Source organism: Tursiops truncatus, chromosome 3, assembly GCF_011762595.2.
Source record: "Tursiops truncatus isolate mTurTru1 chromosome 3, mTurTru1.mat.Y, whole genome shotgun sequence".
Taxonomy (NCBI): domain Eukaryota; kingdom Metazoa; phylum Chordata; class Mammalia; order Artiodactyla; family Delphinidae; genus Tursiops; species Tursiops truncatus.
Window position 1 is genome coordinate 49,640,690 of NC_047036.1, and position 15,952 is coordinate 49,656,641.

The window sequence follows — 15,952 nt, forward strand, 5'->3', positions numbered from 1 at the left end:
AGCTGTTAACCTTATTGGGATTCCCTTGTATGTTATTTGTTGTTTTTCCCTTGCTGCTTTTAATATTTTTTCTTTGTATTTAATTTTTGATAGTTTGATTAATATGTGTCTTGGCGTGTTTCTCCTTGATTTATCTCTGCACTTCCTGGACTTGATTGAGTCTTTCCTTTCACATATTAAGGTAGTTTTCAACTATAATCTCTTCAAATGTTTTCTCAGTTCCTTTCTTTTTCTCTTCTTCTGGGAACACTATAATTCGAATATTGGTGCATTTAGAGTTGTTCCAGAAGTCTCTGAGATTGTCCTCAATTCTTTTCATTCTTTATTCTGCTCTGTGGTAGTTATTTCCACTATTTTATCTTCCAGGTCACTTCTCTCTTCTTCTTCCTCAGTAATTCTGCTATTGATTCCTTCTAGATTATTTTTAAATCCATTTATTGTGTTCATCCTTGTTTGTTTGCTCTTTAGTTCTTCTAAGTCCTTGTTAAACGTTTCTTGTGTTTTCTCCATTCTATTTCCGGGATTTTGGATCATCTTTACTATCATTACTCTGAATTCTTTTTCATATAGACTGCCTATTTCCTCTTCATTTGTTTGGTCTGATGGGTTTTTACCTTGCCCCTTCATCTCCTGTGTGTTTCTTTGTCTTCTCATTTTAAGTTACTGTGTTTAAGGTCTTCTTTTTGAAGGCTGCAGGCTTGTAGTTCCCGTTGTTGTTGGTGTCTGCCCCCAATGCCTAAGGTTGGCTCAGTGGGTTGTGTAGGTTTCCTTGTGGAGGGGACTGGTCCCTGTGTTCTGGTGGATGAGTTTGGATCTTGTCTTTCTGGTGGGCAGAATCACGTCCAGTGGTGTGTTTTGGTGTGCCTGTGACTTTATTATGATTTTAGCCAACCTCTCTGCTAATGGGTGTGGTTGTGTTCCTGTCTTGCTAGTTGTTTGGCATAGGGTGTTCAGCACTGTAGCTTGCTCGTCGTTGAGTGGAGTTGGGTCTTAGCAATGAGATGGAGATCTCTGGGAGAGCTTTCACCATTTGATATTACATGGAGCCAGGAGGTCTCTGGTGGACCAGTGTCCTGAACTCGGCTCTCCCACCTCAGAGGCACAGGCCTGACACCCGGCTGGAGCACCAAGACCCCGTTAGCCACACCACTGAAAAGAAATGGGAGAAAGAAAGAATGAAAGAAAAAATAAAACACAAGTTATTAAAATAAAAAAGTTATTAAAAAATATTAAAAAGTAATTTAAAAAAGAAAAAAAGAAAGAAAGAAAGAAGAGGGCAACCAAACCAAAAAAGAAATCCACCAACCATAACAAGTGCTAAAAACTATACCCCCCCCCCCCAAAAAAAAGTATAAACAGAACGTTAGGGCAAATATAAAAGCAAAGCTATACAGACAAAATCACACAAAGAAGCATACACATACACACTCACAAAAAGAGAAAAAGGAATAAATATATATATCTATATATAAAAAAATGAAAAGGAAGAGAGCAACCAAATCAGTAAACAAATCTACCAATGATAATAAACTCTAAATACTAAACTAAGATAAACATAAAACCAGAAACAAATTAGATTCAGAAAACAAGCCCCAAGTCTACCGTTGCCCCCAAAGTAAACCACCTCAATTTGGGGATGATTCGTTCTCTATTCAGGTATTCCAGAGATGTAGGGTACATCAAGTTGATTGTGAAGATTTAATCCACTGCTCCTTAGGCTGCTGGGAGAGATTTCCCTTTCTCTTCTTTGTTCACACAGCTCCTGGGGTTCAGCTTTGGATTTGGCCCCACCTCTGCATGTAGCTTGTCTGATGGCATCTGTTCTTCGCTCAGACAGGACAGGGTTAAAGTGGCAGCTGATTAGGGGGCTCTGGCTTACTCAGGCTGGTGGGAGGGAGGGTTATGGAATGCGGGGCAAGCCTCTGGTGGCAGAGGCTCTTGTGACATTGTAACAGCATGAGGCATGCCAGGTGTTCTCCCGGGGAATTTGTCCCTGTTTCATGGGACCCTGGCAGTGATGGGCTGCACAGGCTGCTAGGAGGGGAGGTGTGGATAGTGACCTGTGCTTGCACACAGGCTTCATGGTGGCTGCAGCAGCAGCCTTAGTGTTTCATCCCCATCTCTGGTCTCTGGAGCTCATTTAGGCAATGCTCTGAATCCCCTCTCCAAGCATACCCCGAAACAATGGTCTCTTGCCTCTTAGGCAATTCCAAACTTTTTCCTGGACTCCCTCTTGGCTAGCTGTGGCGCACTAGCCCCCTTCAGGCTGTGTTCACACAGCCAACCCCAGTCCTCTCCCTGGGATCTGACCTCCGAAGCTGGAGCCTCAGCTCCCAGTCCCCACTTGCCCTGGCAGGTGAGCAAACAAGCCTCTCAGGCTGGTGAGTGTTGGTCAGTACCGATCCTCTGTGCGGGAATCTCTCCACATTGGCTTCTACACCCCTGTTGCTATGCTCTCCTCTGTGGCTCTGAAGATTCCCCCTGCCCCCACCCACCCCCCGTCTCCGCCAGTGAAGGGGCTTCATAATGTGTGGAAGCTTTTCCTCCTTCGCAGCTCCCTTCCAGAGGTGCAGGTCCCACCCCTATTCTTTTGTCTTTTCTTTTTTCTTTTGCCCTACCCAGCTATGTGGGGAGTTTCTTGCCTTTTGGGAAACCTGAGGTCTTCTGCCAGCATTCAGTACGTGTTCCGTAGAAGTTGTTCCACATGTAGATGTATTTGTGATGTATTTGTTGGGAGGAAGGTGACCTCCATGTCTTATTCCTCCACCATCTTGAAGGTCTCCTCCTGTCCCATAGACTTTGGATCGTTGGGTTTTCCTTTTCTTTTGTCTCCATGTATTTTTTGATTTCTTAAGTAACCCATTGCCTGTTTAGTAGCATATAGTTTAGCCTCCACGTGTTTGTGTCTTTTGCTATTTTTTTTCTTGCAGTTGATATCTATTCTCATAGTGTTGTGGTCAGAAAAGATTCTTGATATGATTTCAATCCTCTTAAATTTATTGATACCTGTTTTGTGGTCTGGCATGTGATCTACACTGGAGAATGTTCCATGTGCACTTGAAACGAATGTGTGTTTTGCTGCTTTGCATGGAATGTTCTCTCTCTATATCTGTTAAGTACAGCTGGTCTAATGTCATTTAAGGCCAGCATTTTCTCGCTGGATCATCTATCCATTGATGTAAGTGGGGTGTTAAAGTCCTCTACCATTATTGTTTTACTGTCACTTTCTGCCTTTATGTCTGTTAATATTTGTTTTATGTGTTTAGGTGCTCCTTTGTTGGGTGCGTATATATTTACAATTGATATATGTTCTTGGATTGCTCCCCTGATCATTTTATAATGTCTTTCTTTGTCTCTTATTACAGTCTTCATTTTAAAGTCTATTTCATCTGATATTAAATTGCTATCATTTCTTTCTATTTCCCATTTATACTTTTTCCATCCCCTCACTTTCAGTGTGTGTGTGTCTTTAGATCTGAAATGAATCCTCTGTAGGTGGCATACATGTGGACCTTGTTTTTGTATTCATTCTTTTGATTGGAACATTTGATTCATTTACATTTAAAGTAATTATTGATAAGTATGTACTTATTTCCATTTTTTTGGTTGTTTTTGCAGTTGTTCTTTTCTTCTTCTTTTACTCTGTACCCCCTTATGATTTGCTGACTATTTTTAGTGTTATATTTGGATTCCTTTCTCTTTTTACATGTGTATCTATTATAGATTTTTGGTTTGTGTTGCCATTATATATATGATTAAAGTTGCTGATTTCTTTAGTTTGAAGGTATTTTAACAACCCTGCATTTTTACTCCCCTTCCTGTATATTTAATATTCTGATATCATATTTTACATTTTTTTGTTTCCTTTAACTACTTATTGTGGATATAGATGATTTTACTACTTTTGTCTTTTAATTTTCCTAGTAGCTATATAAGGGGTTGATTTTGATTGGGATTCTGTTGACTCTATAAATCAAGTTGGGAAGACCTGAAATTCTAAAAATATTGACTTTTTCTATCCATGAACATGGAATATCTCTCCACTTGTGTAGATTTTTTTGTTTAATTTCTTTTATCAGTTTTTTGGTTTCCTAATATAGACCTTGTACTTCTTTTTTTACCCTTATGCCCAAGTATTATTATTTTTTGGCACTAAGGCAAATGCTTGTACCTTTAATTTCAAATTCCTATTGTTCACTGCTGGCATATAGAAAAGTAACAATGTAGATTCTTCACTTTTTATAACAATATGTTAACTTTATTACCTACACATCTGGTTTCCAAAGTTATGTTGATTTCCTCTCAAACATATAACATCTGTTATTCAGGGACTCAGTAAGAACTAAAATCCAAATTGACTACTAATGAACTTCTTAAAAATCCTATCCAAGTTAAGTTGGGGAGAAATAATGATCCATTTCTAGATCCTCTGCTCTGAGAAGAAAAACTTCTTGTACTTCAAACTCAAAAAAGTTGGTCATAATCCATCTCAATCAATCCCTGTAAATTTGCTTCTTTAACTACACTTCTGAAAGCTACCCACTGGGAACATCATCACTTGGCTGAAGGCCAGGCAATCAGCAATAGCCTCACTATGACTGACTTTTAGAGACACTTCTACTGCTTGAAATGCTTCCACTTTTAGAGACACTTCCATAACTACTAAAGATCAACTAATTCTGAGTCATTCCGAGTTCTGAAAGTCTAACAGTCCCCAAAATCTCTGCTTCCCCAAACCCTGTATAAGATCAGCAACTTGCTTTGATCAGTAATACTGAGCTCTGTTCATACAGATCTCTCTTGCTTACCAGATAATCCATTAAACTTTTTGTTTCAAATGTAAAGTGGTAACCTCTTTTGTTGAGAGCTTTTTTTTCCTGTTATCAATTAAGCTACCTAAAACAGCACCTGTGGGGGCTTCCCTGGTGGTGCAGTGGTTGAGAGTCCGCCTACTGATTCAGGGGACACAGGTTCGTGCCCCGATCCGGGAAGATCCCACATGCCGCGGAGTGGCTAGGCCCGTGAGCCATGGCTGCTGAGCCTGTGCGTCCGGAGCCTGTGCTCCACAACGGGAGAGGCCACAACAGTGAGAGGCCCGCATACGGCAAAAAAATAAAATAAAATAAAATAAAAATAAAACAGCACCTGTGGATTGCATTGTTTTAGAGCCAGGTGGAAACTCTTAATGGAAATATGATTTTACTATTTTCTTGGCAATTTTTTTTGTTGTAAATTTGTGTAAAACTCAGTTACATGAATATAGTTTCCATATCTTTTGTAAAACAGCTATTTAATTCATTGCTCAATAGCTAGTTAAATGTTCTTTATATAAAGAAAAGTTTTTAAGTTCCTCTTAGAGTTTAATGCTAGGTAAAATTGTGTCTCCTGAGCAAATAAATGATTTCCTCTTTTCTTTGGCTGCCATGAATCTCAACACTACAATTTCTAATCAGTTATAAGACTTAATTTCTCACTTTAAGATTATATTCTTAACCATAAATGATACATGACTTTCATTTATTTTCATGTTTTTTATTGTTATAATCCTTATCATAATGGTTTTATTGCATATGACTTTTGCTTAACCTACATTAAAAATCCATGTTTGGGACCAGGTATGGAAAAAAATTTATAATACATTTCTTTTTGAGGAACATTATGATAATACACTAGTATTTGCATACTTCTTGTTCTTTCCAGGCACTTTCACCTTTGATAATAATCCTTTATTTTGTTTCTATGATATCTAGAGTTTGGCAGCAATATTTTAATGAAGTCAGTCAAATGAATTTATAGTTTTACAAATCATTTCTAACATTGATATTCTTTAGAACAAAATTCTGTGTGAAAATATTAATTCTCAGTGTAACTGGTAAAAGTTATACCTCCACAGCAGTTAGTTGGCCAACTGCACAATCACCTTTGAAAGTGCAACAACTTTAATAGCAACATTGTACAAAAATAAAAGGCAACATCTTAACCTTGAAACTTTGGTGCTAACAATGGAAATCAAAATAAACACTTCTAAGTGTTTATTTCACTCCTCTATTCAGCAAGGCAACAGGTTAGTTAATGGAAGGATTTGACATCCTGCGTGGAAGAATAGCTTTCAGGGCATATATAACAAAAAGTACATCCTAAATATGAGACTGATTTTGAGTCTGATATAAGTTTTCCTGTTTCCATTGCAGGTTCCTTACCATTCACAAATCCAACAACTTGCATTAGGGTGCTTGAAACTAATTTGTTTGGCTGGAATTATAGTCATTGCTGTTATTATGTATAGTTTTTATTTTCCTTTTTTAAAAAAATCAATTCTGAGGTTTTCCTGGTGGTGCAGTGGTTAAGAATCCACCTGCCAATGCAGGGGGCACGGGTTCGAGTCCTGGGCCCGGAAGATCCCACGTGCCACAGAGCAACTAATACATGCATCACAACTACTGAGCCTGCGCTGTACAGCCCACAAGCCACAACTACTGAAGCCCGCATGCCACAACTACTGAAGCCTGTGTGCCTAGACCCCATGCTCCGCAACAAGAGAAGCCACCACAATGAGAAGCCTGCACACCGCAATGAAGAGTAGCCCTTGCTCACCGCAACTAGAGAAAGCCTGCACGCAACAACGAAGACCCAACGAAGCCAAAAATAAATACAGAAATAAATAAATAAATTTATTTTTAAAAAGTATTAAAAAAATCAATTCTATCTATCTGGCTGCATCAGGTATTAGTTGCGGCCTATGGGATCTTTCATTGTGGTGAGTGGGCTTCTCTCTAGTTGTGGCACATGGGCTCTAGAGTGTGTGGGTTCAGTAGTTGAGGCACACAGGCTTAGTTGCCCTGCGGCATGTGGGATCCTAGGTCCCTGACCAGAGTTCGAACCCATGTCCCCGGCATTGCAAGGCAGATTCTTAACCACTGGACCACCAAGGAAGTGCTTAGTTTTTGTTTTCATATAACAAACACAGGTCTTATAAAGAGATGGAATAAATCATGGTGCCCATGGTGGGGCTTAAAGTGGTGGTGAGAAAGACTTATTCTACTGTATATTTCTTCCCTTCTTCCCTAGATGCCATCCTGCTTAAAATTCTGTCTTTAGAAGGGTTGCAGGGAGGGGTGCAGTGGAAGAGAGATGTGAACTACCTCTTCCAAATTCTAATGAAATGTAATAAAAGATTAAGCAGAATTGACATCATTAAGACCAATTATTCTTTTTTCCAGGAAATATAGTAGGTACTTCTGGGGGATGAAACACAATAAATTCCTATTTCCTGAGGACATACAGATTACTGGATCTTTTCTGAGGCACAGGATGATAGGGTGAGGAAGGCAATGGCAGGGGATGTTTGAGAATCCTCTAAAATTAGGTATGTGCAGAAACAGCAGTCTTTAGAAGAAACAGCTAGTAAATCTGCTCCTGATTAGTAGTGGACTTAGGTTTGGATGAAAAGGGAGGGTTAGTTCTAGTTCCAACAACCTGAACTTCAGGAAAGGAAGGAAAGAGGCAATCTTTGCCTACTTCCTAAATCTTTCTCAAATGACCTTGTTTTTAAGGAATATAAGGTTTAGCTATTCTAAAGTGCCAACATGGCAACAAATACAACACTAGACAAGAAACCACCTATTTTTCTAATAAAGAGAGGAAAATTGTTGCAGAAGAAAGTGTTTCTGCCTTTCATAGATGTCTCCACCTGTTCCTGAAACCACTGGAATTGAAGTTGGGAGGCATCTGTTTTTGTCTTGTCATCTCTGCTGATTTTCTCAGCTACTCCGGATATCCCCAACATCATTTACATCTCATATACAGAGGTTTTCTTAGGATGAGGCCAAGAGAGGCTCCTTGGGCCTGCTTTGAAGACCCTCACTATGAGCAGCTGGGAAACCACCACTGAAGATGAAGAAATTGGCTCTACCATAACTATTTTTTTAATTCCAAAGTTTTATTTTATTTTAGTATTTAAAAAAATATCCAACTTATTAGGTTTCCTCATTGAAAGCCAAGGCAAAGCAGGTAATATACTTTTATCCACCCAAGGCTGTCCTTTGGTGGTTTCTATTCCTATTTAAAATGACCACTAACGCCACGGAGTCGCGCGGAGACTGAGGCTCGGGTGCACTTAAGATTCGGCTCCACCCATAACCCACTGCCAGGGCCGAGGAAGGCACTGCTGCTGGAGGTGTAATGGACGTTAATCCTGCTCTGCAAGAGGTGCTGAAGACCAACATTATCCACGATGGCCTAGCACGTGGAATATGCGAAGCTGCCAAAGCCTTAGACAAGCGTCAAGCCCATCTCTGCGTGCTTGCATCCAACTGTGATGAGCCTATGTATGTCAAGTTGGTGGAGGCCCTTTGTGCTGAGCACCAAATCAACCTGATTAAGGTTGATGACAACAAGAAACTAGAGGGATGGGTAGGCCTCTGTAAAACTGACAGAGAGGGAAAACCCGTAAAGCGGTTGGTTGCTGTTGTGTGGTGGTTAAGGGCTGTGGCAAAGAGGCTTAGGCCAAGGATGCCATCGAGGAGTACTTCAAATGCAAGAAATGATCAAATAAAAACACTGGGCTCTTGTTCCTCAAAAAAAAAAAATTAAAATTAAATAAAATGACCACTGATGTATATTGTAACCTGAATCACATGGGAGCTACTTATAGTGATATCCCTACTCACACTCCATAGTTAAATTTACATTTATTGAGGACTTTTAATGAGCCATCTGCTTCATATTAGCACATCAGCAGCAGAAGTACCACTGCCACCAGTATAACAGCTGCCATTTATTTAGAAATAACTATGTGTCAGAACCAAAGCTAAAGACTAATTTTATTTCATCCAACTCTTACATAAACTATGGCAGGTAACATTATCCTCATTTGATGGAAGAGAAAACTGAAGCAGAAAGAGTCTCAGTAATCTGCACTAGGTCGCAGAGATAACAAGTGGCAAGAATTCAATCCTTATGACACTGCAGTTTACAACTAAGGACATTGAGGCCCAGAAAGACCAGAACCAAGGGGACACAGTAAATGGCAAATTGGAAATCAGTTCTGTCAGAACCCTCAAAGAACATGTTCTTTCTATTGTATCATATATCTTTCATTCTGTGTTTTGTTTCTCTGCCCTCTCTGAAGTATAGGAAGAGGAAATAAAATTTGTAAATTAAAAGGTTTTGAAATATTCTGGAAGGTTCCATTTTATGAATAGGCATAATTCTCTGCCTGAGTCCACATTTTAGAAGGAACATGTCAGGTATGAGTTGCTGGCTTGGCAGTGGTCTCAAGCATATGTTACCTGGTGACCTCAGTGTTGCCAGTTAATCACTGGCATATGAGCCAACACAAAGTTACTTTTTCTTTTTCAATTTTTTTTATTGAAGTATAATTGATTTACAATGTTGTGTTAGTTTCAGGTGTAAAGAATATATATTCTTTTTCAGATTCTTTTCCATTAAATTTAGGTTATTGCGAGATATTGAATATAGTTCCCTGTGCTATACAGTAAGTCCTTGTTTTTTTAATCTATTTTATGTGTAGTAGTGTGTATCTCTTAATCCAAAACCCCTTTTGCCCCTTTGGTAACCATAAAATTTTTTTTCTAACATTACTCAGCCATAAAAGAGAATGAAATAATGCCATTCACAAACAACATTGATGGACCTAGAGATCATACTAAGTGAAGTAAATCAGACAGAGAAAGACAAATATCATATATCACTTATTTGTGGAACTTATTTATAAAACAAAGTTACTTTTATATAGGACAGAGGCAGCTAACAGTAGCTTGCTTCAGAAATCAGTGTTATTGATGATGGGAGAAATTGTGAGATGAGTTTCACTAGAAAGTGTTGTAAGGTTTCTATTTAACTAATTCCTGAGCTCACATCTGGGCTGAGTCCTGGTGACTTTGGGAAGGAATTCAAAAAGAAAATGCAGACAATAGGAAGGCTGCTTCACTTTCTTTGCCTTCAGCTGGAAACAGGTTAGTGCTCACGCACATCAGGCAGTACTTGGACTGGCTGCCTGAAGTACAATTATATTCTACAAGGTTGCCTTGTAGTTTGCATTCTCCTCCTTCAATGGCTTTCATATCAAAGCTGCTTTGTTTCCAAGTTAACATAATGGGACTCAACGTAATATTTTGCCAAGCTCTCACTGATCCTCGGTGTGGAATAAATGTGAACACTGCCTCATTAATCCTCTCCACGGTCCTTGGAGAGAAGTGGCAAGCAATATCCCATCCATTTTGCAGTGGAGGAAAGAATGGCAAAGTAAATTGTTCACTTTGCATCTGTGCCCAGCCTTCTGGGCATTTCCATCTGGATATCCTGCTGGCTTGTCAAACTCAACTTACCCCAAACTGAACTCATTCCTTTCCGTTTTCCAAAACACATCTCTCTGTCTGGGCATTGTCTTGGTTAATGGCACTACTATCCACACAGTTCCCCTGGTGGAAGCCTCGAGTCATCTTTGACTTCTTTCACTTTCTATATACAATCAGTTATGAAGTGTATCTCATTTTCCTCTGAGATAGCTCTCCAATTCGTCCATTCTCTTGAAACAACCCTGCCCCAATCTCTTGCTCTGTCCAGTGTCACATCATCCCTCATCCAGGTTACAGCCAAAAAATAATCCTTACTAATATACCCAATTTGGGTTTTTCAATTTGTCATTTATACTGTCTTCAAAAAATTAATTTTCCTAAAACCAAGGTGGTATTATTTTCTCTCTTGCTCAAAAAGCTCTGATGGCCCCACATGGCCAACAAACATGGTCCTGACTCTTTTCACATCAATATCTTTTAAAATCAGGCACAACCTCATTCTGAGAACTTGTCTCCCACTTTTTGTTATCATGTACCCCCTACTCTAGACACAAGGCCATCTCACTATTCTCCAGGTGCTTTGGCCCATCTCCTAACTTTAGTTCATGATGAGCTTGCCTTAAGCTGATTCAACACATTTCTAGTCATTCTTTACAGTTCATATGGAACATCTTTTGTTATCTTTATGACTCATTCATCTGCCTACTTTCCTAATTAATCTCTCCCTCTTTTGGATCTTCATAACAAGTTGTTACCATTTATCATACCTTGTTTTACAGTTAATTATCAGTATTTCTCAAAACAGCCTATAAGTTTCTTAAGGACAAAGTCCATATTTTATTTATCTCTGAATTATTAGTACTTAGTATGGTGCTGGGTACTTACTTGGTGCTAAAATTTTTTTGTATAGCAATTTATATACAATCAAGAACTTCTTTTAGAAAAAAATTACTATATTTAATAACCACAATAACTGTAATACAGGTATTACTACTGATCCCTAACTTACAGATGAACAAACTGAGGCCTTAAAGAAGTAAAAAGACTTTTCTATGGCCTGTCTAGCATGAGGGCCAAGACTTAAACGCAGAATACTCATCTGAAAACCCTGATTTTATTTCACTGTACTGGACTGCACGTAGGCAGAAGTATATTTGGAAATGTGGCCTGAAACAGTGCCCAATTTTGATAAAGCAAGCATTTCTGGTTACTACAACATGTTAGATGTTGTTCATATTGAGGGGTCATCAATTTCCGAAGGACTGTACATCATTCCTGGTTGTTTTCTGTGTCTGAGTAAGAACACAAACATCTCAGGGGCAAGGATTCTGTCATGTTCATGTTGGAGCAACCATAGCACCACTATGGACTTGAATATAGATGATGTTTAAGAATTATTGATTGTCTAATGGAATCTAGTCAAAGGACTTTGTTATCTTTGGCCATTTTCTCTTGTCATCCCCAACCCACACAATGTGTTGCCAAATGTTTATGAAGAGAATGTATATACCTTGTTTGAATTTTTAAATATAATATTATAGGCACAGTTCCACTTCCTTTCCCAGAGAAAAATCACTATTGTTATGTGGGAGAGTAGATTTCCCATATACAGTTATATATTTTTCACCACATATATCTGAGCATATAGCAATTTTCTGTGTGTTTCAAAGTTAATATATTACATATGTCTTTTTGCAACTTTTTTATAATCATATAATAATACATCATTTAAGCTCTTTTCTATTGTATTACAACTTTTTATCTCTTGATAATACCCTTAGAAATACAATGCTTTATTTATAATAATTGCTACAATTTATTTAGGGTTTATTAAGGGGTCTAGCACTCTGCGAAATGCTATTGAACCCTCAATAGAATCTGATACAAATAAAAAAATAATCTGATCAGAATTTTTCCTGATATCAAGTTTTGAAGAAAATGAGATCCAGTGAGAATTTTGGACTGAAGACCCAAGAATACTCAGTGGAAGAAAGGTTGAAAAATAGGTTGGTCCCCTGTTTACAAATGCCATCTAGTTTTCTCTTTTGCCCTGAGATGGCCCAGTCCATAGCAAGACTCAGACTCCTCAATCTGAGTGCCTTAACTCTTAATTTAAATTTTCTCTGTATTCTTGCCTAAGGAATTCACCATATTATTTCACAGATGCTTATGTGGTCCTTAGTGTGGTTCTCCAGGTATTATATATACACATAAATTTCTCCTCAACAGACTCTATGCTGTTTATTAGAGATCAAGCAAGTTAGCAATAAATACTCATTAACTGATTTGAATCGAAACGGATTCTAGTTGTCTGCCTCTTCTAGGAAAGAGCAGTCCTGTGACATGAGAACCCTATGAGTCCAAATAGAATACTCATTCTCCCAGTGGCCAAGAAAACAATTGAGATCATAGCTTTAGTTGCCCAAGTGTGAGTTAATAAATTTGAGCATATGGAACAAGGCTTAGTTATGAACTCTGTATCCGTGGCTTTACAAGATGAAATGTGCAATCACATAGGGATTAAATGAACTTCTTTCATTGTTTATTTGTTCAGTATTATGAGCACATTCACTACATTGTCTAGCTTCCACCTAAAAACCTCTAATAAAAGGGAACTCATTATACTCTAAGACAGCCTGTTCCGTTTTTGGACAGCTCATTTTGTTGTAGGATAAAAGGATCACTGGGCCTATTTCCAGGGGCTGTAAGAAGATTACTTTTGCAGATGTTTGGAGACTGGAGTTTAGATCAGGGATTAATAATCAAGTTTAGGAAGAGTGATGCAGAGCAAATTGTGTTGTCTCTGAGGCTATATGAAGTTGAATATTTTCAGGTATCATCACAGTCCTAGGAAGTCAAAAGTAATCTTCCCTTTAAACCCTACTGCATAATAACATACAGTGTTCTCAGTTCTGTTGTTTGCCAGATTATGCTGAAACAGGACAGCTATGGGGATAATTAAGATGATGACAAACAGACTTTCAAAGAAATATTTAAGAAACTAGAATTATTTAGTCTTGGACAAGGGGAGATTAAAGGAAGGCAGTGATGGTATTTAGTTATAGGTTCACAATTCTTTAACCGCATGCTCCCCCCAAGTCACTGAAAAAGAAGTATTTCGTAACTTATTTTATAGCAAAAACCTGACTGAATAGAGGTGACACTATTTACAGTCTCTCTCCCACTTGGTGTGAATATTCATGTTTTGTTGCAGAAGTACTTATGTGTTTGGTCATGGAATACTGTTCCAGGCCTTGTTGGTGGCATTGGGTAACATAGAATATATGCACCATCTTCTCTAAAGTTTGAAAAAGTGTGAATTTTGAAACACATCTGTTCCCGAGGCTTGTAGACTGTCAAATTTCATTTCCATATTTAGCTTTGGTGAAGACGATCTTCCTATTTTCCTAAATTTGGGATACACTGATATTGCAAAATTAAGATCCAGACACCTGTCAGAGAATACTCTGAAAGAGGAAAGGATCCTTTACTTCTGCAATTAAGAACTAGGTGCATGGGGTGGGGTGAGGGTGTGGGAATAGGAAATAGGAGCTCAGCAGGATATTTCAAGAGCATTAGTTCTTAACCAGAGTTAGGTTATGGACCTCTTGGACAATCTGATGAGAGCAGTCTACTGACACTCTCCTAGAAAAAATACAAATGAAGACAAGATTATGCATATATTTTCATGGTGCACAAAGATCCTCTAAGCTTATATGATTAAAAACCTCTGCTCTAGAATGCAATTGAGTAGATATAGAGTCAAGTAAGCAAGTAGTTTCCTGTAACTAAGATACAGGTAAACATCTTAGAAGTTTTGAATTTTGGGGGAATGGGGTGTAAATATCCTCCTTGTCTCCACCATAGTTTAGAACCAAATGAGAGATGAGAGATACAGCAGCAGGTCTCCCCTCTCACAGCATAGCCTTCCCAGCTAAGCTTACCACACAGCAGTCTTTCCAGGCAGAAAGACATGGAGGAGAGAATCTGGAGCAACTGTTGAATTCTTTCAACAGAAAGAATTCTTTTCTTGAACTTGAATTCTTTTCTTGAACTTAGCATCCCATCAAGTGTCTCCTCCTCCATGGGAAGGGATGAAGAGGGACAGAGAAGAGTCAACCCGGCTCCTCCTGGTCGGTAGTGTACAAATCATTTCTGTCTCTATGGAAGCATGAGGAATGAGGATTAAGAATTAACACTGACAGGTTATGTGGCTGTTTTTGATCAAACCAATAGTAGCCAACAAAAGGCAAAGAAGCCAAACCTCTCTGAAGTGTAGGCTATCCCATCTGCACACAAAACAAGCTAGATTGTACGTTTCTCAGGTGGGGTCAAGAGAATGGTGGACAAGACACAGTTTCCAGTTACTTGGGAAGCTGTAACTGGGAAAAAGATATATCAGACTGAAAAGTTGGAGAGGCAGATACTCTAGAATTTCGTATCTCTTTCCCCTTCCTTCCACTCTTTGCTGACACTGCCTCAGTGCCCTTCTCCTTCCATCAATAGTGTCCTCAAAGCTCTTCCAGCTTCTTCTGCCTGCTGCTGGTTCCTAAAGTCATTGCCACATGTTTTAGTTTTTTGTTATAGTAGCACTTCTGGGGACCAATTTCTGTTTACTTATTTCTGTATAACAAATCACCCTAAATCTGAGTGGCTTAAGATTCAACAATCATTTAATTTGTGCTTGAATATGTGGGTCAGGAATTTGGGAAAGCCTTGGCTGGATTATTCTTCTTTTCCATATGGTGTTGTCTGGGGTCACTTGCTATTCAGCTGGTGGCTGGTATTTTCTAGAGGTTCAAAATGACAACTGGAAGACTGGGTTCAGCTGAGCTTCTCTTCCTTTCCACATAGCCTAAGGGCCTCTCCGTGTGGTGATTTATACTTGCTACATAATGAATGAGGTTGAGCATCTTCTCAAGTATTCAGATCCATTTATATTTCCCTTTCTATGATCTGCTTGAAAAATTTTTTTCTATTGGGTTCTAGTCTTCTTTTAACAATGTTAAGGACATCTTACCCTTCATCTATCATATGCGGTGGAAATAACTTTTCCCAGGTTTCAACTGGCCTTTTGGTTCATTTTCCTTGTATATTTTCCTAAGCATAAGTTTTAACGTAGATCTTTTATCCTTTTAGTAATCTTTCTAAACTGGTTCTGTCTGTATACAGATAATGCTGTGATTTTGGTTAATTATAATCAAAATGACCAAACTTCTAATTCTTTTACTTTCAAAGCTTTCAGAATCACCATACTTTAGATGTCTCTATAATAATACAAAGGGCTTCCCTGGTGGCGCAGTGGTTGAGAGTTCGCCTGCCGATGCAGGAGACACGGGTTCGTGCCCCGGTCTGGAAAGATCCCACATGCCGCGGAGCGGCTGGGCCCGTGAGCCATGGCCGCTGAGCCTGCGCGTCCGGAGCCTGTGCTCCGCAACGGGAGAGGCCACAACAGTGAGAGGCCTGCGTACCACAAAAAATAAATAAATAAATATAATAACATATAATTATATAATGTATTTAGAGATATGCTTTCCAATTCAACTTGTCTTTTTAATTAAATATATTTGCTTATCCCATTACAGTTTTTTTTGAGGCTCAGAAACCTGTGTTATTTTATGTATTTATTTATT

At 38.7% G+C, this 15,952-nt stretch overlaps 1 long non-coding RNA gene and 1 pseudogene across 2 annotated transcripts in view; both read left to right on the top strand.

The window, feature by feature from the left end:
* LOC109548993 (small ribosomal subunit protein eS12-like) overlaps positions 1 to 8,546 on the top strand; it is a 91,230-nt pseudogene extending 82,684 nt beyond the window's left edge.
* Positions 1 to 15,952, top strand: part of LOC141278188 (uncharacterized) — a 498,343-nt gene that overhangs the window by 381,575 nt on the left and 100,816 nt on the right. The gene's annotated exons all lie outside the window — the stretch shown is intronic.